Raw genomic sequence first — 23886 nt, forward strand, 5'->3', positions numbered from 1 at the left:
TCTACCAGACTTGAACTTTGCAGTGCAAACACCCTCTTGTGTCATTCTTATTGAGGCATGTAAATCCCGGTGTACCTCAGCCAAAAAGTGTACCAGAGGTCGGTCCAGCCCTTGGTCCAGGAGCATAGTCAACAGCCTGGTCCGATTTACAAGATCAAAGGCTGTGGACAGGTCCATGAACCCAAGGTAGACCCCCCTTGATGCCACCGTATATTTATTCAAAATAAGGTGCAGGTTAAGACACTGGTCTTCCGTTCCTCTGCCTGCTCTGAACCCATATTGTGCGTTTGAATGGATGTTATTTTTCCCAGCCCAGTCATCTATTCTAGCTAAAATCACCTTCCCTAGTATTTTGACAGATGAATCTAGGAGCGATATGGGCCTGTAGGACCTTGGGTTTCCTCTTTGACCCTTCTTAAATATAGGTATAATAGTAGAACGGGACCATGATTCTGGGAGCCCTGATGTTATAGAGGCATTAAAAACAGTTGTTAATAATTTAGCCCAGAAACTAACATCAGCCTTATTCATGTCCCCTGGGACACCGTCGGGCCCTGGAGCTTTTTTCCCTGCAGTATTTTCAATTGCCTTCCTAACTTCTTCTAGCTAAAAATGAAGTGCCGGGCAGTCAGTATCTAGTTCTAGTGGTACAAAGGGTTCTAGTTCCATGTTGCTACCGTAAATATCTTTAAAATGGGTCAACCAATCTTCCTCACTTATGTTGACTTCTAGGGTATCATTCTCAATACCTGTGAACAGGGGGTTGTTGACGATAGCCCAGAAACTAGAGCTATCCCTCAATGTCGCCTTGTCCATTAGGGCTGACCAAGCATCCTTTTTTAAAACACTTTTGCGCGCCTGCAACGTTACTTTATATTCCTTCCTAAGGGTGATAACTTCAAATTTTTCCCTGGGGGACTTTTTAAGGGCCCTCAGAAGGTTATTTTGGGCTCTGGAGCACTTGTTATCAAACCATCCCCTAGCTAGGGAGTTTTTTTTCTGAAACTTAACAGTTAATTCTTTTGCCACAAGTGTACAGATTTTTTCAAATGAAGTAATCATTTCTACCCCCAACTTGGAGGGATCCATACAGATGTCTAGTTCGTGGCTAGCTATCGTGTTTAGAGTATTAAAAAAATCCGGTGGGGTTACTTTACTCCACTTTAACCTCCTCCCTTGGTCTTTCACTAAAATAGCAGTTTCTGCCACTGGGTTAGCCTGACAATTTACAAATGTAATGGTATTATCCAGTTCAAGGATTACCGGGTTGTGATCACTAAAGGCAGATACCACTGCATTATAAATGATCACAAAACCAAGCAGACCAAGCGCCATGAATATGTAATCAATTATTGATTCCGAGTTCCTGGCACTGTAGGTCACAACTCGGTCATTCCTATCCTGAAACCCTGGTTCATAAAGATCAGCATTTGAAAGAAGGGCCTCTAGAGCTTATCCTTTGGGACTATGTTCAAAGTGTTGATGGACTGCATTTGCTGGTCCGTCCCCATCTTTGATTTGACAATTTAAGTTACATAAGTGAGTTTTAAAATCCCCCATCAAAATGAAGTGTACAAAAGTGGATTGCTGTTCCTTGTATTTCAGGAGAACATTTTCAAGAATACAAAGGTGCTCATTATGTGAGCCGTCTAACATGGAATTATAAAAATTAATAATTAATAATTTAGTATCGTTCATCAAACTAATTTCCACTATTAGTAGGTTTAAGGAGGGAGAAGCGATCTGCTTGGCTAAGCCCGCTATGTTAACAGTTACCAAGAGCATAAGGCCCCCTTTGTCTCTTCCTGCTACTGTACCACTTGCTGAGGTGAAGAATGATGAGGAACCTGTAACCCAAAAATCACACGCACTGTCCCATGTCTCTTGGAGCACTATAATATCGTATTGCTTTATATAACTTAGCCAGATGTTATCATCTCTTTTGGAGCGTAACCCCGCAATATTCCAGCTCATCAATTTCACCTTTCTATTGAGAGTATCAGGATTGGGTTCTTCTGTTTGAAGAGGTATTTGGGGTTCCCCTGGGGAATCTATAAGTCAATCCGTCTCACCCAGTTGTAACAATGGTGAAAATCTATTTTGTAAAGACAGAGCCTCCCTTTTTTTAGTTACGGGGACTATGCTTGGTTAAGTGCGTAAAGCTGTATTAATCGTGGACCAACTGTGAACCAGCTCCTGCTTTGTGTTGGGTAATGAACTATGTAGAGAATCCTTCCAGCTAGAGTCTTTTCTAGAAAGTGTACTCCTATCTTCTAGAGGAGGAGGATAAAAGGGAGGATAAAAGAATCCTAGTGGGAGTGCACGGATTCCTTGGTCTGTCCTATCCAGGCATGAGGCATCCCAGAAGAGTCAAGAAGCCTCCTTCGGGTTGTCAAAATTTACAATCACACAGTCCCCTTTCATAGATTTTTTTGTTCGACCCAGCCACCCCACCAGTCTACCTGTTAGGATTCTGGAAGCTATATATTTGTCCCCTGTACAATTTTCGTTGCACCAGGTTTTAATGTTGGTTAATAGTGACTGTGGTGATTCCCTCTCTCCTACCCTTAACTGAGGGACATTAGCTATAATAGCAACAAAAGGGGCAGCCTACGGGGGAAGGTTACTATTTGGCTGGTTAAGGAATTAAACTTTTGTAAGGTCCTTCCTATTGTCTGGATCTAGGTCAAAGGGAGGAGACATCATCCCTCGATCTTGTGTGTTAGAATCATGCTGGTGTTGGCCAGGACAACTTGGAGGTACAGTCCATTCCGTTACCTTACTTGCCAAATGCTTAGGCTTCCCTTGCCTCCCGCCTATAAACTGTTTTTCCTCAAGACCCTGGGCTATCGGGATGTCGGCTCTAGACTCGGGAGAGGATAGCTCTTTAGTGGCTAAGTAAGTGTTCAATCGTTCACAATTTTTTAAAATCCCAGCAACACATTCATTTAATACATCGATTATGTCCTTAGCAATTGATGTCAATGTGGCTTCCACTTTTTCTGTAAGGATATTCTCCACCATATCCCTAAACGTAGACTCCAATGGGCTCAATGAACCTTTAGTCACCTGGTCAGTTTTTTGGATCTTCCCTCTTTTGTATTGTCTCTTTCCTTGTTTTGTATTGTGGTTTGGCCCAACCCCTTGGGAGATGATCACTGGAGTTATGGGCTCTAAGGTTTCCAGGCCTGGGACGGGTTGTCTTGTAGGGTTAACTGTAGTGGGAGCCTTAGGTTGCTCAATTATAATCCTAGGTTCCAGGGGTATATGGGCTGCAGATTGCCTAGATGTAGCTTCCCCCTCACCCTCAATGATATCTTTAGAGGCCTCTATCCCAAGTTCTCGTTCAGTGTTAGCAATTTCTGTGCTGAGCACTCCCACCGCATTGGTCAGGTACGATATGATGTTCTCAGAGTTACGAGGGACCTTAGCCTTTAATGTCCCACCGGCAGTAGGAGAGTGCAGTTTGCGCTTACCCATGATGCAGGATCCTGTGTGTTAGAGGGATGGCCTGTCCTGTCCCTCGTCGTCCCCGGACGGCCACAGACGGCCCGCCCTCTGCCCGGGCTCCGCGCGCGTCCCGCGACGCGGGAGGAGCGTGGAGTCTTTATGCGCCTCCGGGCGCGGTTGCGGCGTCCCCGAGTCCCAGCAAAGGACCCTGGGAGATGTAGGCAGGCAGGCTCGGCTTCTCTGGATGCTCCCCCCACTCGGCGGCTGTGGTGGCAGAGGCGGCGGCGGGGGAGAGCAAGGTGAGAGGCGAAGGTGCGTGGAGTCCAGGCAGGTATGAAAATGCCCCCCAAGCGTTTGTCAGGCCCCCGCTCCTCAGCAGGAGCTTGGTGTCTTTATGCGCCTCCGGGCGCGGTTGAGTGACGCTGCAGCGGCGCCCCGAGTCCCAGCAAAGGACCCTGGGAGATGTAGGCAGGCAGGCTTGGCTTCTCTGGATGCTCCCCCCACTCGGCGGCTGCGGTGGCAGAGGCGGCGTCGGGGGAGAGCAAGGTGAGAGGCGAAGGTGCGTGTAGTCCAGGCAGGTACGGAAATGCCCCCCAAGCGTTTGTCAGGCCCCCCATTAACCAGAACCTACTACTAACAGTGGGTGGTAGGCTAGTCAGGTGGGAGAGGGTCGCCCAGGCACTTGATAAATTGGCTGAGCTATATAATCGGGTTGCAGGGGCCCTAGTTGAGGTTAGCAAGTTGAGTGGTAGTAACCCTGAGTCCTCCTACCTCCTGGCCCTTCAGACCACTCACAACACACTATTCACGACACTGGCTGGTCTGTTCGCAGCACACGAAACTGGTAGGGGGAAAACCTCCAAGAGAGACCACTGGTTTAATAAAAGTTGTAGGGAGGCAAAATCATCCCTCCTAAAGGAGGTGAAAACGGACTCCCAGGTTTCTATTAGGAATGCGCAGCAAATATATAAAAGTCTAACCCAAGCGGCTAAGGCAGAGTGGGAAGCCGACAGATGGGAGAAAATTAGAGTAGCACTTGATGCCCGGGACCTAAGGGCCTTCTGGAACTTGGTCCGAGGAGACCCGGCCACAGGGCCGTCCGCGATTGTCCCCAACCTCTGTGAAGAGGTGTGGCTTGCCCATTTCAAGCCACTCTACTCACTTGTCTGTGTGCCCCCCCCCAGCAGTGGCAGCTGAATTCTCAAACTCCCCTGACCTAGCCGCTGTGTTTGGTATCGCCCATGACAGCCATCCATGCACGATCCTGGAAGTCAAGGCAGCAATTAGGGGTCTGATACCGGGGAAGGCCCCCGGCCTAGATAGGATCCCTGGGGACTTATACCAGACCAAGCAAGGGGTCTGGGCACCATATATTTGTACCTTCTTTAACGGAATCATGCAGGGCATGGACATCCCCCCGACTTGGTTGGGGGCTGAAATAATACCCATCCACAAGAAGGCCTCTCCCCTGGACCCGGCCAATTATCGCTCCATAAGCCTGATCGATGCCCTTCAGAAACTTTTTGCCCGAGTCCTCCTAACCAGGTTGCAGTGTTGGATGGACGACCACCACATCCTAACCTTCCTGCAGGCAGGTTTTCGGGCGGGGGTTTCTACGATCGATCAGCTGTTCAGGCTTCAGTTGGTATACTGGAGAACGGTCATCTTGGGCGAGGGCAGCCTGTACCTGATATTTGTGGATCTCAGGTCTGCTTTTGACCTGGTCCAGAGGGACAAGCTCTGGACTATCTTAAAGGAGATGGGAGCCCCGGCCTACCTGTGTGATCTTTTCAAACGTCTGCACCAGGGCACGTATGCCAGGGTGAGGCACGGGAGAAGTGGTGAGCTGTCATCCCCGTTCCCAGTGGAAAGGGGCGTAAGGCAGGGGTGCGTTCTTGCCCCCACACTATTTTCTCTATTTCTTAACGGCCTGATCGCCTTTCTACTGGGAGCAAAAGATCTGGATTCCCCTAGTCTAGCGGGACGGAAGGTACCGGCACTAATGTTCGCCGATGATACCCTCCTATTGTCTAAATCATTGGGGGGTATCCAGCGCACACTGGAGGCCTTTTCTAGGTTTTGTAAGGTGAGGAACCTAGAAATTAACTTTACTAAAATTAAGTACATGGTGTTCAACCTGAAACGCCCCAATTGTCCCCACCCACACCTGGATGGAGTGGCCCTGGACCGAGTGTCCACCTTTGAATACCTGGGGGTCAATTTAAATGACAGAATGGATTGGGGGTCGCAAATTACCAAAGCTAATCTGAAGCTTGCCCAATCCTCGGGCGGTATTTTAAAAGTTTTTAATGAATCCTCCCTCAAACTGGTGGGACCGCCTGTTGAAATTTACAAAACTCAGGCGAGAGGTGGCGCACTATATGGCGCGGACCTCTGGGGACACGTAAATGTGTCCCCTCTCTCCCTCACTGAGAACAGCTTCATGAGGCGCCTTTTGAGGCTACTACAAAGCACACCCCTTATCCCACTAAGGCTAGATCTGGGCTTGTACTCAATCTAAGACGTTATTTCGAATCGTCCCTTGTTATATTGGAGACGACTATGGGCCACCCCGGAACTTGAGAGCTACAGGGAGGCTCTACGGGACCTGTTAGCAACCAGGGGTGCGGGGAAAATTCCATGGCTAAAGTACATCCAGTACCTCTCCAGGGCCATTGGCAGGGGGATTTGTGGTCTTCCCCCGAGGAGACTTGCCCCGTGCTCCCTAAGAAAACTCTAAGTACGGCACTGAGAGAGCATTGTTGGGCTCTTGTAGCTTCAAGTTCTTCCTTGGGTAGGCTGACTGACACTTTCCTAGCGGCCAAGGCCCACCCTAACTTGGAGAGATTTCTGGTTGACATCCAGCCCCCCCTGGCCAGGAAACTTTATACCCAGTTTAGGCATGGCTCACTCCCTCTTAGTGACCTAACAGCTAAGTGGTCAATAGTCTCTCCTTCAGATAGCACTTGCCCAGGCTGCCAGGGAAGCAGAGAGACAGATCTGCACGTTCTGCTCTTCTGCCCCTCGTACTCTCGGCCCAGAGCGAAATGGATAATTCATTTTTGTAAGTCCAGGAGTATTAGGGACTACAGGGAGACCTATAGAATCCTTAAAACGGATACTGCCTTTTTGACAGTCTATGTAACATCTAAATTCCTTCTGTCCGTGTGGTTTATAAGGTGTGCAACTTTAAAAAAAAAGGTATTGCAACCAATTACTCCCCTCAGGGTAACCTGCTGTGAAGAAAATGGAAAGGTTTCTAGGTTTCTTCTATCTAAGCGAACTGGGCAACCTGGTGGGATTCCTCGAAGCACTAATGTGATATATTTATCTATGTATTTACATCATTTTAATCCAATTTATAAAACTGGATCCCTTGAGCTTTTTCTATTATTTTATCATGTATAATGCTGCTAAAACTGTATTGCTGTATGTAAATATGTCTTTTTATGGTTTTTAACCGAAATAAAAGCTTTTGACTGACTGACTATTCGCACCTTGATAGATACTGGACAATAGTGCTGATGATTTTATTGGATTTGTCTTTAGCATTTGATACCATCTCTCCAAAAAAGCTTATTGGCTGGCTTCAGGAATTTGGGGTAACCAACTCTGCCTTGAAGTTGCTAGCTTCTTTCCTAACTGACAGAACACAAAAAGTCAAGATGGCCCAATTCTATTCGGATCCCATTCTTAACTGTTGTGGAGTTCCACAGCTGTCTTGTTTGAGCCCCACCCTCTTTAATATATATGTCCCCCCATTGGCAAAACTGGTCAGATCTGTTGGGTTGGAGGTAATATCCTATGCAGATGACTCACAATTAATCGTGTCTATTACCAAAGACATAGAGGCTTTAGCTGCCAATTTTAACAACTGCATGAAACCAGTGGCATGATGGATGGAAAACAACTATGTTCAATTAAACGGGGACAAAACTGAGGTTCTAATGTCTGAAAATCAGCATCCCTCTTGGACGCATTCTTGGTGGCCTGAAATGCTGGGATCATGTTCCTGCCCAGTCCATTCAGCAAGTAATCTTGGTGTCATAGTTGATATCAACTTATCTTTTAATCACCTGGTTAATAAGATTGTGTCATCTTTCTTTTGGGTCATAAGAACCCTTAGAAAGATATTTCTGTGTCTTTCATTGGCCACACGAAGCAAGCTGTAGTAGCATTGATCCTATCTAAGATGGACTATTGTAATGCCCTTTATTTAAATATAAATAAGGCCTCCATCAACAAACTACAACTGGTGCAGAGTGCGACGGCAAGACTGGTCTTAGATATTGCTAAATATATTTCAATATCTGCTGCCATCAAGAAAGTACACTGGCTCCCAGCAGAGAAGAGAATTCTGTTTAAAGCCCTGTGCATTGTGTACAAGGCATTACATAATTCAGAACCAGAGGGAATCCGGCATATCTTTCAACGATATGTCCCCACTAGAAAACTGCGGTTAGCTAACAAACACCGGCTTGTTGTTCCCAGGTACAGGAGGTCACGATGGGGAGGAAGGGCTTTTTCAGACGCAGCGGCTAAGCTTTGGAATACTCTTCCTCCATCTATCTCCAGTGTAGAATTACATCTTCCTTTTCTAAAGGCCTTGAAACCTGGCTCTTTGCCTTGTAAAAGTTGACCCATGAAGACTTTGCTCCTATTAGATAGTAGAATTGTTTGCAGCGCCTTGACGCCTTTGGGTATTTGTTTGCGCTATATAAAATAGTCATTCATTCATTCATGGAACTCCTAAGTGACTTGCAATAATAATCCACACGTGCAGTGAGGGTGATTTTATTCCTCAAACAGTTACAAATGGCTTGACAGAAAAAGCAAAGGTTTAATATGTAGACACCTTTCAGTGGCAAACCCCTCACACTTGTGTTTGGTTGGGTGACATCATTAAATATAACAGAAGATAATAGTCAGAAGCATTTCTTTTTCAGCAAATGTTTGGGTAAAATAATTATAACTAGGCTATCCTGTTTTAGGTTTAAACCTATAATAACTGGTAAAACCCCACCGAAAGTGAAATAGCCCTAACCAGTGTAAACATATAAACTCTGAAAAAACACCTGCACAACCACAAATTAAATGCCATTCAAAGAAAGGAAAAAGAGAGTAAAAGAGTCATTTTTATTTCTTCCTGAAGGGGCCAATACAATGTAACTTTGTTATATAATGTACCTGCAAGAAAGACTGTGCTAACATTATTCTGCTTGAGCTTTGTTGTTTAGGAATGTCTCCAAAATATTGTTTCTTCTTCCTTTTGCTTTTTTCAGTTTTGTCGTCTTTGGTCTAAAGATGCACGAGTTAAAAGCATGTTTTAGGTCTTATTTATTTATTTTATAAACTGTAGAGAATAAGGAAATATCAAAATCATATTTTATATTTTTGGCTATGTTTGAGTCTTTCACTGATAGGTAAAATGGCTGGTTTCATGAGAATCGTTCCCAATATGTACCATCTCATTTACCCACAGAGAATGGGTAAACCACCTTGATACATCAGCCCCTTTTTCTAGCGAGTCAGTATTGATAGTAGGTAAAATACCAAACACCCCAGGCTTTAAACATTCAATGCAAGGTGTAGTGGCAGGTATATTTGAAAAAGAGGGTTGTCACCAAGCTTCTGGAAAAGTGGTGAAAACATGTCACCAGACATTTGGAAAACATGGAATGCTGCTGCAAACAGTTCTTATCAAGTTCAACAAAGATTGGAGTGATATTGTTTGTATTTGCTGTAATTCAGCTATGTATATGAAAAAGTTGTGTGATAACCTGTCAAAATCGATACCTGAGCTGAAGTGCTTCCCTGTAAGAGATCCTTGCCACTTGCTAAATGGCATGCTAAAAGCATCTTTACAATTTTCAGAGTTAATGAAGAATGCTATTGACTTGTTTTTAATAATCTTTTATTGTGCATCAAACAAGGTCTGCAATCACCTTTCTTATATAAAGAATAATACATTGACAAAGTCTCATCAGTGAACATCATACATAACAATACAGCAGTTCCACAGTGTTGATTATTATACCTCATCATCAGAGTCTCGATCTAAAACAGGAGGGGTACATATATGGCATCTATAGGCATTCCATTTGCTCCACACTCTCCCCCATTTCTTGGGGCATCCTCTGTGAACATACGTAGCCTTCTCAGCCACCATTATCATGTCCATATCTATGCACCACTCTGTCCGGCTTAGGGCTTCCGCCGCCCCCCATTTCTGAGCTATATTCCGCGTAGCGATCATCATTCCCGTTGTTGCCCACTGTCAATCCGCATGGTTGAGGTCCGTCGGCTCCCATATGTTCAACAGGCAACACTTGGGATCAAGCAGGACTAAATTCTCGCTAACCTCTGTGATAGTATCCATCACTGCCTTCCAGTATAGTGTAATCAGCGGACACGCCCACAAAGTGTGATAAAATGTTCCTAATTCGCCACATTGGCGCATACAGTGCGGGTCGGTGGCTCTACCTATCTTATGCATCATCACCCTTGTATAGTAGGTCCATGCAGTATTTTTAGCTGCACCAGAGGCAGCCTCGAGAAAATCGCTACCTCCCTAGGCGATGCAATCGCGTCCTGCCAGTCTGTATCATCTAGGTCCCCAAACTCCGCCCGCCAGACTGTCCGGAGTCGTATCAGGGGGTCTGTTTGATTATTGACAATTTTTCGATAAGTACGAGAAATTGCTTTCTTGTCTAAGTGGTCTATTAACAGTCGGTCCTCTAAGTGGGACAATTCAGGGAGTACCTCTGCTGCTGGAATAGCTGCGTCTAGTTCATGTTTAATCTGTATATATTGGAACTTTTCACCGGGAGCCATTTCGTAGTGTTCTTGCAGGTGAGCAAAGGTGACTACCTTGCCTTCTTTCCAGAGATCCCCCAGCCGGGAGATCCCTAGCAAGTCCCACTGTTGAAACCCCTTGCTCTTTCCCAGGGTACCCAACCTGTTGGTGTCCCATAATGGGATATATTGTGAAAGTTTGTCAGCTCAACCCAGGTGCCGTGTCACTGTGTGCCAGACATGGACCGCATGCGCTGTCGGTCCCAGGAGGTGCAGCTTTTTGTGTTTGTTGTAGAGTACCCTATTGACTCCCCCCGCTCCTAGAGCCACCCTGTCTAAGCGATATGCAGGGTCAGTGTCGGGTGCATGACTCCACTGATTGATTACTGTCAATTGTGAGGCCCAGTAGTATATCCGGACATCAGGTAGGGCAATACCCCCGTCATACCAGCTTCTATTCAGTTTACACGCGGCCACTCTTGCCTGCTTGCTATCCCAAAGGAGATTAGTAACCACTGAATTTATTGCTCTAAAATATGAGTCAGGGACCACCTAGCAGGGCGTGTTGTGTAGGGTATATAGAAATCTAGGTAATGCCATCATTTTAAAAAGTGCCGCTCTTCCCAGTAGGATGCTATTGACTTTTTAATCCATTCTGGTACACTGTTTTGTAATGTGTGGAAACTAAAACGCAAATATTTCTCATTTCTAGCTTTGTGTAGCATCAAAGGAAGAGTCATCCCAACCGTGTCATTTAGCTAGTGGTTCCCAGCGCCAGAGGCCGTGAATGTTATATTATCAATGTGGCAAACGTTTACAGAATTGATACTGATTGATGATGCCAAAGGCAGGAAATGTGAGGATCTTTGGTCGCATATTAATAGTGATATGGAAAAAAAACAACACTCTACTGCATTCTTAGATTTTTACAGGAAAACATGACTGCTTTAGTAGACATAATAATAAAACTAGAGTCTGAAAACACCCTTGTCTACCAAGTGTTCAGCATAATTGGTGTAGATGTGAAACATCTCCTTGAGAGTAGGAATGGCAACACTTTTAGTGATTTTGGCACTTAAACATATTTTATGTTAGAGTGGTTGCCGCTTGGTAAGCAAAGAACTTTTGGGAAGCAAATCAGGAAATTTTATTTTACAATGTCTGAGAAATGGCTTACAATGATGCATCGAAATGTCCTTTCCCCAACCATGGCATTTGAAGTCAATGAAGCCTTACTCTGGTACTCTGCACAAGTTCAAGATTCCTTCAGTAAAGGGGAATTTTCTCCTGACTTTCAAAAGTGTGGGTTCATTTTTGACAGCTTAAATAACTGTGAGGGCATTTGCACCCAATTCCGCGCATTTGTTGCAGAACCTGTCCCAGAGAATCACAATCTTCAGGTTCACCAGTATTGGCATGGAAAGTTATGTCAGTGGCCATAGTTAACAAATTGTGTACTGGCTGTTTTGGCCTTGCCTCCCTCAAGGGTCAATGTTGAGAGGGCCTTTTCACAGATAAAAGTTTACATAGGAAGGTAAGGGCGAACGCTCATTACCAAAAACTCACTGAAGAAGTATTGTATGGTGTACTAAAATAACTTTGATTTGTAAACATTTATTTGAACCACATATACACTGTACGTACACTGCCTATATACCATGCACGTAGTGCAGAAAGCAATAATAAAAGCACAATGTTCCATAAACACTGGGAAAACAATGTTTCTGTTGTTTTTAATGGAGCAAAAATGCGTAACCCTTGATAACTGCTATTTTTTTAGGTATTTAAATCACTGAAAGCAATGAAAAAAAACACCAGATTTTACCCAAAATAGATACTGAAAACAGGAAAGCCTAATTATAATGATTGGCAAATGTGTTTGACTACCTATTATAATCTTTATGCACAATTCAGACCCCCGGGATATAGCGGCATGGATTAGCAAATTTAGCGGCACAAATATAGAAATTTAGCGTCGCAAATATGGAAATTTAGCTGCATTTTTGCGGCCCTTTATTTTACTCATAATCATTCATTTTCGGACCTAAATCAATTGAAACTGTTTTAGAAGAGTATTTCACTTTGAATAGGCAACCTGGGATATGGAACAGAGGAAGCCAAATCGGGAATCTCTTTCTGAAAAATAAAAAAAGGAATGTCCCTGACACGCTTTTAGGTTATGAGTAATATTGCCGCTATATTCTTATTCCGGACGGTGTTGAGCAGTTAAAATGAAAGTCAGATTTCCTGAAACATTTTAACCAGTTGTCTTATGGCGGACCGGTTGCCAGTAGAGGTTTGCGATGGTGCAGTTAATTGAGGCTCTGCTATCAGAAACCAGGGGGTGAATGAGGTGCGGGAAACTTGAGTCGGGCAGCAGGAAACCCACCTAGTTTGGGAGAGTTTCCAATTTCTGACCTTCGATGGCCTAAGTGTTTTGCACAAATAAATAGGAAATAGCATGCCGTACAATATAATAGGACACTGCACCACATTTCTTGCTTTTTGGTTTTCATCACCTTTTTGCTCCCTCAAACCATGTGTGGTAATTCCATGAATGAAGGTGGTATTAACTGGGCATGTGTCATACTAAAATGTGTAGAAATATGAATAAACGACTGTTTTAGCACAACCACAGCATTCTAAACGAGAAGGTGGTCTTCTCTCTCGCCTCTTCTCCATATCTCTTTCCACTTTCTGCCTATATCTGGTCCTAATTTTCTCTCCTGCTCTTTAGTATCTCTCTCACCTTCTCCTAAGTACATATTCTCTCTTTTCACATTTGTGAAACGATTTTCCACAGTACTGTCCCACCTCTCCTCTCTATTTCCTCCACCCTGTACGCCATTTTCCTCTGTCTCTCACCTCTCCATCCGCTTTGAACTATTCTATTTTCTTTGTAGCACCTCCCTATACTTTTCGATATCAATTCTTTTTGTTTCACCTGTAAATGTATTTCGCATCTCTTCTCGTTTAAACTTTTTTCCTCACTCTGTTCTTTGTGTGCAACCCCCCACTCCTTTCTCGAAACATCTCCATTCTTTTCTCCCTGCCACTAACTACTCTGTTCTACCTCTTTCAGTTTTCTTCACATTATGATTGCAACATTACCTTTGCTTGGGGTCTCATGCGGAGCACAGACGATTTCCGAGTCTTTCCTCCTGCTCCCAGGGTCGGACTGGCCAATGATAGGTCAATCGTGCAGTGTATGGGCAGGTTTATGGAGCCGTTTGTGGGCCTGTTTTATGGCTAGGTGGCCTGTTTTTTATTGTTGATCTCCCTGATATTGCCAAACACAGTCCCTGCTGCAAACAAATGCATGCTGTCTCCCATCCCTTGCAAATTCCCATAGAGAGTGTTTTACAGGTTCAAGACGGGCCTGATTTGCAATTGTGGGCCATTTTCTTTTAGATATTTGTTACGTTGTTTTTGGTGCCTGGACAAATGTTTGCCCCAGCAGAGCTCAGAAGGTCACCGACTCACTCCTTGCTCTTCTGGCAGTCTGTAGAGCTCAATGTGTCGTTAAGCACCCCTTCTCCCTGGATGTCTCTTTAGATACGCTTCCTGCCCAGAGTGCCCTCCAGGCCAAGGCCTGGAACGGGTTCAGTCACTCGGTGGCATCCGGCCAAAGGCCACTGTAGCGGGAGGGATAGCGCATGGGAGGCAGAAGCGGCATGGCTGTCGTCAAAGAAAGCACCTGGCTTGGGCTGGAGACTGCCAACGTAAAGTTAGTTCAGAAGCAAGTGGGAGCCAAGCAGGTCAAAAGTGGACGTCATTAGCGCATCTCATTTCTGCATTCTGACCTCCACTCAGCCCTTCCCTCCAGGTGCTTGCAGGTGGGCATGATTAAGTCAAAAATTACTGCCTTAATATTTGCGTGTTATTTCTGCACCAAACATGTTCTCATTGTAGGCAGTGGGCTCCTGCCCATGCCTTGAGTACATCACGTTAAATTGCGGTGGCAGTGTCCTGTAGCAGTAACCCGAACTGCATTCACAGAAGGGATTTCGCGTGCACTTTTGTAAAAATTGCGGCATTTTTACAAAAGTGCTGATTTTGCGGCAAATCGCGAAATCCTGGAGGGTCTGACAATTTAAAAAGCAGCATAAGCAATACACAATACAATATTTATAGCTCATCTGTGCGTTTTTCGTTTTTACAAAAAAGTTCTGCTCATGCATGACATAGTGGTAATTTAAAACCGTGTTTCATTGTTGTCATCTTGCTCTTGCTTGATTTGCACGTGTGCTGGGGCATTTGTCAGTAGGTAGAAAATGAAAGTTACGACAGAGCTGGCAGGCTGCTTGTCTTCTTACTTTGAGTTAGTCAGAGAAGACATGACTCAGCTAGTAACAAGAAAATGAAGTGCACACCATTTACATTGCTACTGAAGCATACTTTCAATTGTATGATATTTAATATAGGTGTAAACATATGGAAAATAGTGTTTCATACCTACTAAATAGTGCTTTTGTTCTGCATTTGTTTGCTATCTTTTTATGTAGGACATCACATATTTCTTGAATGTCACATCAGAAAACAGAAGCTATCTACAAAACATTGCATAGTGGAATACATTCACATACATGAATGAGGATAGACAATGTTAAAGGTGTGCAGGGATTTGAAATTCCCTTCCCGGGTTCACCAGTAGTAGACGCATTGGCCAGCTGGCTGCCTCCATGTGAGAATTGCTAGACCTGTTCATTTGGTTGTGGCACCCAGGTGGTCAACAAGACCTGTTCTCTGACCTGCGATGGACGGGAAACTGCCTTTACAATAAGGTCATTACCACGCAATAACTTTACCCCGCTTCCATTACCACGCATATGCCTTCAATGGCGGCTTCTCCTGAGAATCCGCAGTGGGGCGGAAAGAGCGGGAGACGGTGGGAGGGGGGTTTAAAAAAACATCACTTACCTGCCGCGCCTCTCCTCTGTTCCTACCTACCTGGCTTTTTCACTGCAAACAGGAAGCACTCATGCTCCAAAGCTCTCCATAGCAAATCACAGCGCTGCAATGCAGTGATGTCACTGATCATGTCAAGACTGTTGTAATATGCGAGGTCATAAGGAGTGCATTTCGGTGGCGTAAGTTATAGTTACCTTAGTTAACTATAACTGCTGAATTTCAAGGGCTTTGTATGTTTTTTGAAATGTTATTTCCTAACTATATAATCTGGTAACCTTAGATGAATTTCTAAGGTTTTGAAAAAAAAATGTCCTTATTGTAACCTGTAACCTTTGAGAGAGAGTGTGTGTGAGTGAGTTCATGAGTGTCTCTGTAGGTCTGTGAGTCGGTGGTACGGTATTTTTTAGGGTTTAAGGTGGGTATGGGTTTTTTGGTGGCAAGGGAATTTTTAGGGTTCAGGGTGGGTATGGGGTTTTGGGTGGCAAGGAAATGTTTAGGGTGGGTATGGGTTTTTGGCTCGGCATAGGTTTTTGGCTGGCAAAGGGATTTGTTAGGGTTTTGGGTGGGTGTGGGATTTTGAGTGGTAAGGGATTATTTAGGGTTTAGGGTGGGTATGGGTGTTTGGGTGCCAAAGGAATTGTTATGGCTTAGGGCGCGTATAGGTTTTTAGGTTGTAAGGTATTTTTTATGGTTTAAGGTGGGTATGGCTTTTTGTATGGCCGGGTTTTTTTTGTGTGCCTATATCTTAGGTGCCAGTTGACGAATCTTCACGAAATTTCCCCCAATAGAAGTTCACAAGTAATACTAGTTGTGCATGGAAAGTTTCAGGGTGATCCGCCAAAAAGTGTGTTTCCCATGTTAATTCCGATATAGTCGTTAGATACATCTGCAGCCTGCCCGCTGGATGGAATTACACCAAATATGGCAGAAAGCTAGATTTTGTTCTGGAAATCTTGTTTTTTCTTATTTGGTGTAAATCCGTTCGGTATGTTTGGAGATATTAGAGAAAAACCAAATTAGTACATCTGGGCGTATGTAGTACTTTTGTAGTACCATAGTATATATGTTTTACACTAGTATATATGTTTGCCACTGACCATGTCATGAGTGATGTAATATGTGAGGATATAAGCTGTGCATTCCAGGGGCGTAAGTTATAGTTAGCTCAGGTAACTATAACTGCTGAATTTCACTGACCTTGTACGAGGGAAATCTGAGCCGAACTATAATGTCCCTTGTAACATTTGATTTTTTTGTGTGAATTCCTATGGTTTCTAAATTCTATTTCCTAACTAGAACGTCCCTGTAACCTTGGTTTTTTCATTGAATTTTTAAGATTTTGTTAACGTTAAGTAAAATGCCCCTCTCAAGGCACAGTGGAGAGGGATTGAGTGAAGGCTCTGGCCTGGTATTGTGCTACACCCACCCAAGCTTGCTGCTCCTGCCGCACTTGCCATCCATTGTCCAAGTCCATGACCCTGCTCCCTCATTACAGCTGTGTGTGGCCATTCTTCTGCCACTGCCCTTCTTGTCTGCCGTAAATAGTTAGCTTGCTGCCCCACCCACCTTCTCCCTACCCTCTGTTGTCCATGTCTATGCACGAGCCCCCTCCCTCCTGCCCTGCATAGTCCAATGTGCTGCCACTGCCTTCCATTTAGCCCACTCCTTTTACCTCCCCCTAATTGTATGCCCCATCATTGCCCTCCTGCTTAGCCTCTGTGCTTAGCTTGCTGCCCCTACTCTTCTTCCCCCTGCCTTTGAATGTCTGTGTGCATGCCCCTGCCCCCTCCTTTCTTCCCACCATATTCAACGGACCTGCCACCCTCCTATCTAATCTGAATGTTCTGTTTAGCTGCCACTGGATGTCCCATCTGCCTACCAAGGTCAGATGACTTCCGCCTGTCTCTGCCACCTCTACCCTGCCTGTCCAAATTCCATGGCCCTATCCCCTCCCTCCTGACCTCCATGGTCCATTTTGTTGCCACTCCTTTCTGCCCTCCATTCTCTGTTGTGCTACCCAGCGTGGTCTGTTGTGAAACCCCTACCCCTGCCCTCTTTGGTCTATGTCCAGCGTCTACCACTCCCTTCTGTCCTCCATGGTCCTTTGTGCATGCCCCTGCCTCCTCCCTCTTGCCCACCATGGCCGTTGTGCTGCCACTAACCCTCCCACTTGCCATGCATGGTCTTCTGTGCTTCCACAGCCCCTCCCACCTGCCCTGTGTGGTCCGCTTGCTGTCCCTCACACCATCCCTCTGTTGTCTTTGTGTATGTCATTATAGTCTCTCTGTTGGCCTCCATGGTGTGTTGTGTTTCCAGTTCCCATCCTGACTGCCCTCCATGGTCAGCCTGCTGCCCCTGTACTGCCCTCTAGCCTCCTGCTCCCTGCTTTCCATATCCAGACTCCTGTTCCCTCTCTCCTACTTGGTCTGATCTGCTGGCGTGCCCCTTCCCCCTTCCTCCTGCCCTTCATGCTCTGTTATGCTGCAACTGTCCCTCCTGTCTGCCTAGTGTGGTCCGCTTGCTGATCTTGCCTCTTTCCCCTCAGCTCTCTGTTGTCCATGTGCATGCCTTGTCCCCTCCTATTGCTTTCCATGGTCTGTTGTACTGCACTGCCGTCTGTCTTGTCCTCTGTGGTATATTGTGCTGCTGCAACCCCTGACTCCTGCCCTGTGAGGTGTTTGGTGCCCTTGCCCATCTCTCCCCTGCCCTGCCTGATCCGTTTCCATGTCCCTTTCCTGCCCGCCAGGATCCAATGTAATTTACTTGTCAACATTTTGAACTTGGTTAGAGTGAGATTTTGAAACAAAACACAAATAAAATGGATTTACCATATTAACTTACATTGTAAGAGGATTTTAGGCAGGAAATTGATAACATAAAGCCTTTTTGGGCTTAAAAGCATCTGGAGTCTTCTGCCTGAATCTGGTCTGTTGGCATGGTTGTACTGCCACTGCATGTCCCCTCTGCCCTCAATGGTCTTCTATATTGCTGCAGCCTCTTTTTCCTGTACAGCATGGTTGGTTTGTTTCCCCTGCCCCCTCACCTGCCTTCCATGTTCCATTGTGCTGCCACTGCCCTTCCTGCCTGCACAGTGTGGTCAACTTGTCACGTCTGCAACCTCCTCCATGAGAGGATCTTATTCCCATATACATTATGGTTAGTGCTCTAAACTACTAAAAACGGCAACATAATTTCTGAGTTCTCAAATAGCAACAAAGCACTTTTATATAATTTGCTATATTTATGTTTTTTTTATCCAGTTGATCACTTGATTATATGTTATACTTAAGGGAGAGGATGTGGTGTTACGGCCAGAGTTGCAGACTTTGCAACTGGAAAACCAGGTTTGAGTTTCGGCGTGAGCTTGACATCCTGTGATTGTGGGCAAAACCCTTAATCTCCCCATGCCTAAAACCAAAATGAATTTATCCTTGTGTAATGTAACTGATGCTCATATAAAGCAGTCCTATACCTTCAGGTCAAATCTGTATTATACTAAACTGCAAAGAAACAAAATAATGAAGTGTTTTGCACATTTCTGTCATTGGGCTATAATTGGGCTACATTTGGGTGATATGTGTGCTATATTTGGGCTCTTTTTTCTCTGTTGGCTGTCTTGGGAGACTTATTTATCATGAAGCTCCCTAATTTCCTTATTTTTTGCAGTATCCTCAGTAGAAAATGCTATCCATTTTCTACTTCGATTCCATCAAAATAGCACAAGATGTGCCACACTTTTGGCATAAATTCAGAATGTTAGCACTATAGTTGCTCATTAGGACCCTTTAGTAAAGATGCTGATCACCAGGGAGTTAACTGGCAGTATGCTGCTGGTTTTAAAAGTGCATGTTTTTTAGTCTGCATATCAGAATGTTTTGATGAAATAAAAGAAGAAGATATTTGAGAACTCACATAAAATGTGTCCGAATTTTTCTTTCTACAGCACTAACCATAATGTCTACGACAAACAGAGCCCCCTCAGTTTCTTTCTTTTGAAATTAAATGTTTTAAGTTGTACCAGTTTGATTCAATCAAAATGGCTTAAGGTGTGCCATACTTTTGTCATAAATAACAATGTTTGCGCTAGTTGTTCTTTAGACCACTTTGGGGTGCTGCAGTTGAACACAAGGGAATCAACGGGCAGGCTGCTCCTGTTGGAAGTACATGATTTACTCAGAATTTTTTTTTTTACGGTTTAGGTGGGTGATGGTATTTGGATAGCAAGGGTAATTTTAGCGTTTAGGACGGGTAAGGGTATTTGGGTGGAAAGGGTCATTTTAGGGTGGATAAAGATATTGGGTGACAAGGGTATTTTTTTAAAACATATTTTATTGAGTTTTTATAATACCACTTGGGCAGTTGTACGACGTAAACTATTTTGAGACAGGATAATGACAAAGTACCAAGCATGGAAAGATCATTGGGTACAGTTTGCATATATAACAATAACAAAAATCTAAACTTTGCGCACGCAGACATTCCCACCCAATCCACATTGGAGGGCATGTTTAGATATCAATGTATGCCCAAATAGAGAAAACAATATACAGTATATTATAGCCCATAACATCCGATGAAGGATGTTATCAAGGGGAGAGGAGTTGGCCTAATGGATATGGCGGTCGACCTCAAATCTGGGGAACCTGGTTAGAGTCTGCAATAACCCTGAACATCCTGTGATTCTGGGCAAATCACTTAATCTCCCTGTGCCTAACAAAAATGAATGTGTGTCCTCATGTAACACAACTGGTGCTATGTAAAGCGCTCTGATACCCAATGCCGGGTCAAGTTTGTGCTATATAAAACTCTGTTAAAAAAAAGGAGGGGGGTTGCGAAGGAAGAGGGGGAAGGTCTATGGCCCGGTATGTAGCCCATCTCGATCAGATTTTCCTGTGCTTCTGAGGGCAACCCCGTGCCTGGAAGACTGCTATCTGCGCACCCATGCATTTGTCTAGTTCCTATCGCCATTTCCCTATTGTCGGGGGGGAAGTTCCCTTCCGTAACTGGGCAATATCACGCTTGGTGATCGTGAGGGCAAGGATGAGTAAGTGTTGTTTGTATTGATTCCCCCCTATATCGTCAGTGCTGTGGAGCAGGAACAGTCTAGGGTCGTGTGGAAGATCCCAGGACAGCACCTCTTTTAGACAGGTCGAGACTCTGGGCCAGAAGGGCTGTATTGTGGTACAGCTCCATACTGTGTGGAAAAATGTCCCCTCCTCCCTTTCACAGCGTCGGCACTGAGAGGATGCAATAACCCCCATCTTCCAGAGACAGAGACGCGCATGATAAATGCAATGGACATATTTAAATTTTCTAATACAGTATCTAGAAGGCACTGCAGCACCCCGGGGGCTAGCTATTGCCTCTGCCCAATCATCATCAGTCAGGTTTGGGATATTGTCTTGCCATGCCTTCCTGGTCTTATGGAGAGTCGTGGTAGAATGTGTTTTCAATATTTGATGTATCTGCCAGATTTTGTGGGCACCCAAATCGCCCATAAGAGGCGACCCTCTAGGGGGTGGAACTCTGGAAGGCCGTCCAAATTTGAAAGCAATGAGGTAAGAACATGGCCCAGTTAGAGGCACTTATAGAAGTGGGTTTTTATGGAGATGGAGCTCCTCCTGTAACTGCTGGATGGACTTTATGGTAGTGCCCCGCATGACATCCCCCAGTATGGAGATGCCGATCTGGCGTAACCCCCGTAATGTTTCCTCCTGGCGTAGGTATGTACCATTGCAAAACACCTAGTTATCCGCGGGTCTCGCAGGCTTAAAAAAGCACTAAAGATATAGAACACAAGCAAAAGACTCTCAATCAGATGGAGATTATTTTGCTTGTGTGCTATGTCTGTAGTGCTCTTTTAAGCCTGCCAGACCCGTGGGTAACTAGGTGTTTTGCAATAGTTGTGTTGGGGAAATTATCCACGCTGGTCTTAAAACTTCCCTTGGACCCTCTACCCCGGTTTTTGTATTGTAGGTATGTATCATGCCACAGGGGTGTTGTCTGAGTCAAACGCCCATGCCACCCCATCCGCTAGACTGGGTATCGCCACAGCCGAATCGTTGTTCTGCTGGCATGGGGTAGTGTGTCAAGATTCTGCGCACTGTATAATAACCGGAGAAGGGAAGTCCCCTCCATTGCTGTGTGTTCTAGAGCAAACGCCTGGTCTGTAGGAGTATTATACCACCATTCATTAATGACCAAAAGGTGAGAAGCTGCATAGTACGAGTACACGTCTGCCGCAGCAATACCGCCGCAGTAGGTAGATTGCACACAGGTCTGTAGCACCACTCTAACTCCTCCCCCACCCCATAAGAATTTATTATGTATGGCTTTTATTTGTGCAAACCATGATCGCGGTATATTGTATGGAAAGCTTTGAAGCCGATATACCACTCTAGGGAGAGAGACCATTTTAAAAATCGTCGATCGCCCATACAACGAGAAAGGTGAGGATGACCATATGGAGGTCTCATCTCGGCAGCTGGCAAGAAGTGGATTAATATTACGTGCCCATGTGGCCCAACATCCATGGATCAATCATGAAGAATAAGACATCGTTAGCATATAATACAATACAGTCAGGTTGTGACCTCAGCCAGTCGAAGCCTCGAAGTACTGGTTCCCGGCGAACCCATACCGCCAGGGGTTCCACCGCCAAGCAAATAAGAGTGGAGACAAGTGACAGCCGTGCCACGGCTGATGGGAAAGAAGGTGGAACGATGACCAGCAATACGCACTGAGGCCGTAGGTTCCGTATATAGTAGGCGCACATATGCCAAAAAGCGCAGACCAAAATTGATCGCCTACAAAAGCTGGAAGAGGTACTCCCAGGTCAGAGAGTCAAAGGCTTTGTCAGTATCGGCAAGGAGTATGGCCGCAGGACGACCCAGCTCTGGGGCCAATGCCATGGCATTATGGACCCAGCGAATCTTATGGCGGGTTGCTCGGTGTGGCATAAAGCCAGATTGATCTAGATGGATCAGATCTTGAATGCAGGTCAGCAGGCGATCGGCAAGTACTTTTCCAAGTAGTTTGGATTCAAAGTTGATTAGGGAAATAGGGCGGTATGAGGATGGGTCATCTGGTAGTCGGACGGGCTTTAAAAAGCAGACAATCTCGACCTGACGCCAGTCTCTGGGTAATAGTTTCTTTCAAGAGCACCGTGGACAAGGGTATTTTTAGTGTTTGTAAAGGTATTTGGGTGGCAAGGGTATTTTTAGGGTTTAGGGTGGGTACGGACATTTGGGTGGCAAGGATATTTTTAGGGTGGGTAAGGATATGTGAGTGGCAACAGTGTTTTTAGGGTTTAGAGGAGATAGGGGTATTTGGGTGTAGTATTGTCACTGACCATGTCGTGAGTGATGTAATATGTGAGGTCCTAAGCAGTGCATTGCAGGGGCTTTCGTTATAGTTACCTCAGGTAACTATACCTGCTGAATTTCACTGGTTTTGTATGAGTGACATTTGAACCTAACTATAACATCTCTGTAACCTTTGTGTTTTTTAGTGAATTTCTAAGGGTTTTTAAAAAAATTCTATTCCTAATTATAATGTCCTTGTAACATTTGTTTTTTCAGTGAATATATATATATATATATATATATATATATATATATATATATATATATATATATATATGATCAAGGCCGCTTGGGCAGCCGAAACGCGTCTTGATTGGATGTGAGAAAACAATAAAATAATGCTGAAGTACAGAGTTGGTCTGCGCCAGTGAAATACTTAGATCTTCATTGTAAAGGCAAATGCATGGTTATGGACACGTTGTAAAGGCTTGGGTGGTAATGGCATGCTTAAGTCGCTAAATGGTGCTGCAGACTTGATATTGAGAGTGGCTTCCTTCCGTACAAGAAAATTAGCATTTTGTGATTGAGATTTCCTTTGCTGCAGTGGATATACAGTTATGGTTTTGGGTATAGTGATATGAATTTAGACGGGAAAGTGGTTTCTATGCCCCAGGTGTCTTTGTGAACATACTAGAGGAGTCTGAAGGTTGTTCTCTGCTCTTCTAGGGATATTGAAGCTATCCTAAGGCGATTTGTCAATGATTGTCCTCTTCATGTTGGAGGCATGGCTTAACTGTTGCTTTGTCATGGAGAGTGACGTGGAAGGGTTTGCACTGTTGTTTTTATGTGAGACAACTGGTATGTCGAACAGCGTATGCCTTTACCACGCATGCCGTTATCTCGCAGACTTTACAATTAATGCGTCTTTACCACACATATATCTTTACAACAACATGCCTTAGAGAAAGCGCTGGACTTTGGAGAGGTATAATTTACTATTCCAACTCCAGTCTGCACAACAGTAGAGAAAGCGTTGGACTTTAAAGTCCAAAGTCTCTTTCCCCAAGGCATGTCGTTGTAACAACATGAGTGGTAAAGACACATTCTTTGTAACAGCTGTGTTGTAACTGTAGTGTGTTGTTCGACCGTCGCGGTAAAGGCTTTTTCCTGAGAAAAAATGCTAAAGTTACCTGTCTGCCAATGAGATTATCCACCAGTGGTTGAAAAGATAAGGCGGAGCCTAACATTAACCAGTGGTTGTAGACTTTGGTTTCTAGGGTTGGTACCTGGCAAGTGGTAATAGGGGAGTATAAAATGGAATTGGGTGCGGGTGGTGAGGGCTCTGCCATTAATAGAATCGCTGCCATTCAGGCCAAAGAAGCTTTCTAGTATCTGTTGTTTCGTGTTTTTCAGGCATCCAGTCAAA

The 23886-nt window shown here is 44.7% G+C and overlaps 1 protein-coding gene across 1 annotated transcript in view; it reads left to right on the forward strand.

Annotated features, from left to right (window-relative positions):
• LYRM4 (LYR motif containing 4) overlaps positions 1 to 23886 on the forward strand; it is a 433823-nt gene that overhangs the window by 191571 nt on the left and 218366 nt on the right. The gene's annotated exons all lie outside the window — the stretch shown is intronic.

Source organism: Lissotriton vulgaris, chromosome 4_1, assembly GCF_964263255.1.
Source record: "Lissotriton vulgaris chromosome 4_1, aLisVul1.2, whole genome shotgun sequence".
In the NCBI taxonomy this organism is placed as follows: Eukaryota; Metazoa; Chordata; class Amphibia; order Caudata; family Salamandridae; genus Lissotriton; species Lissotriton vulgaris.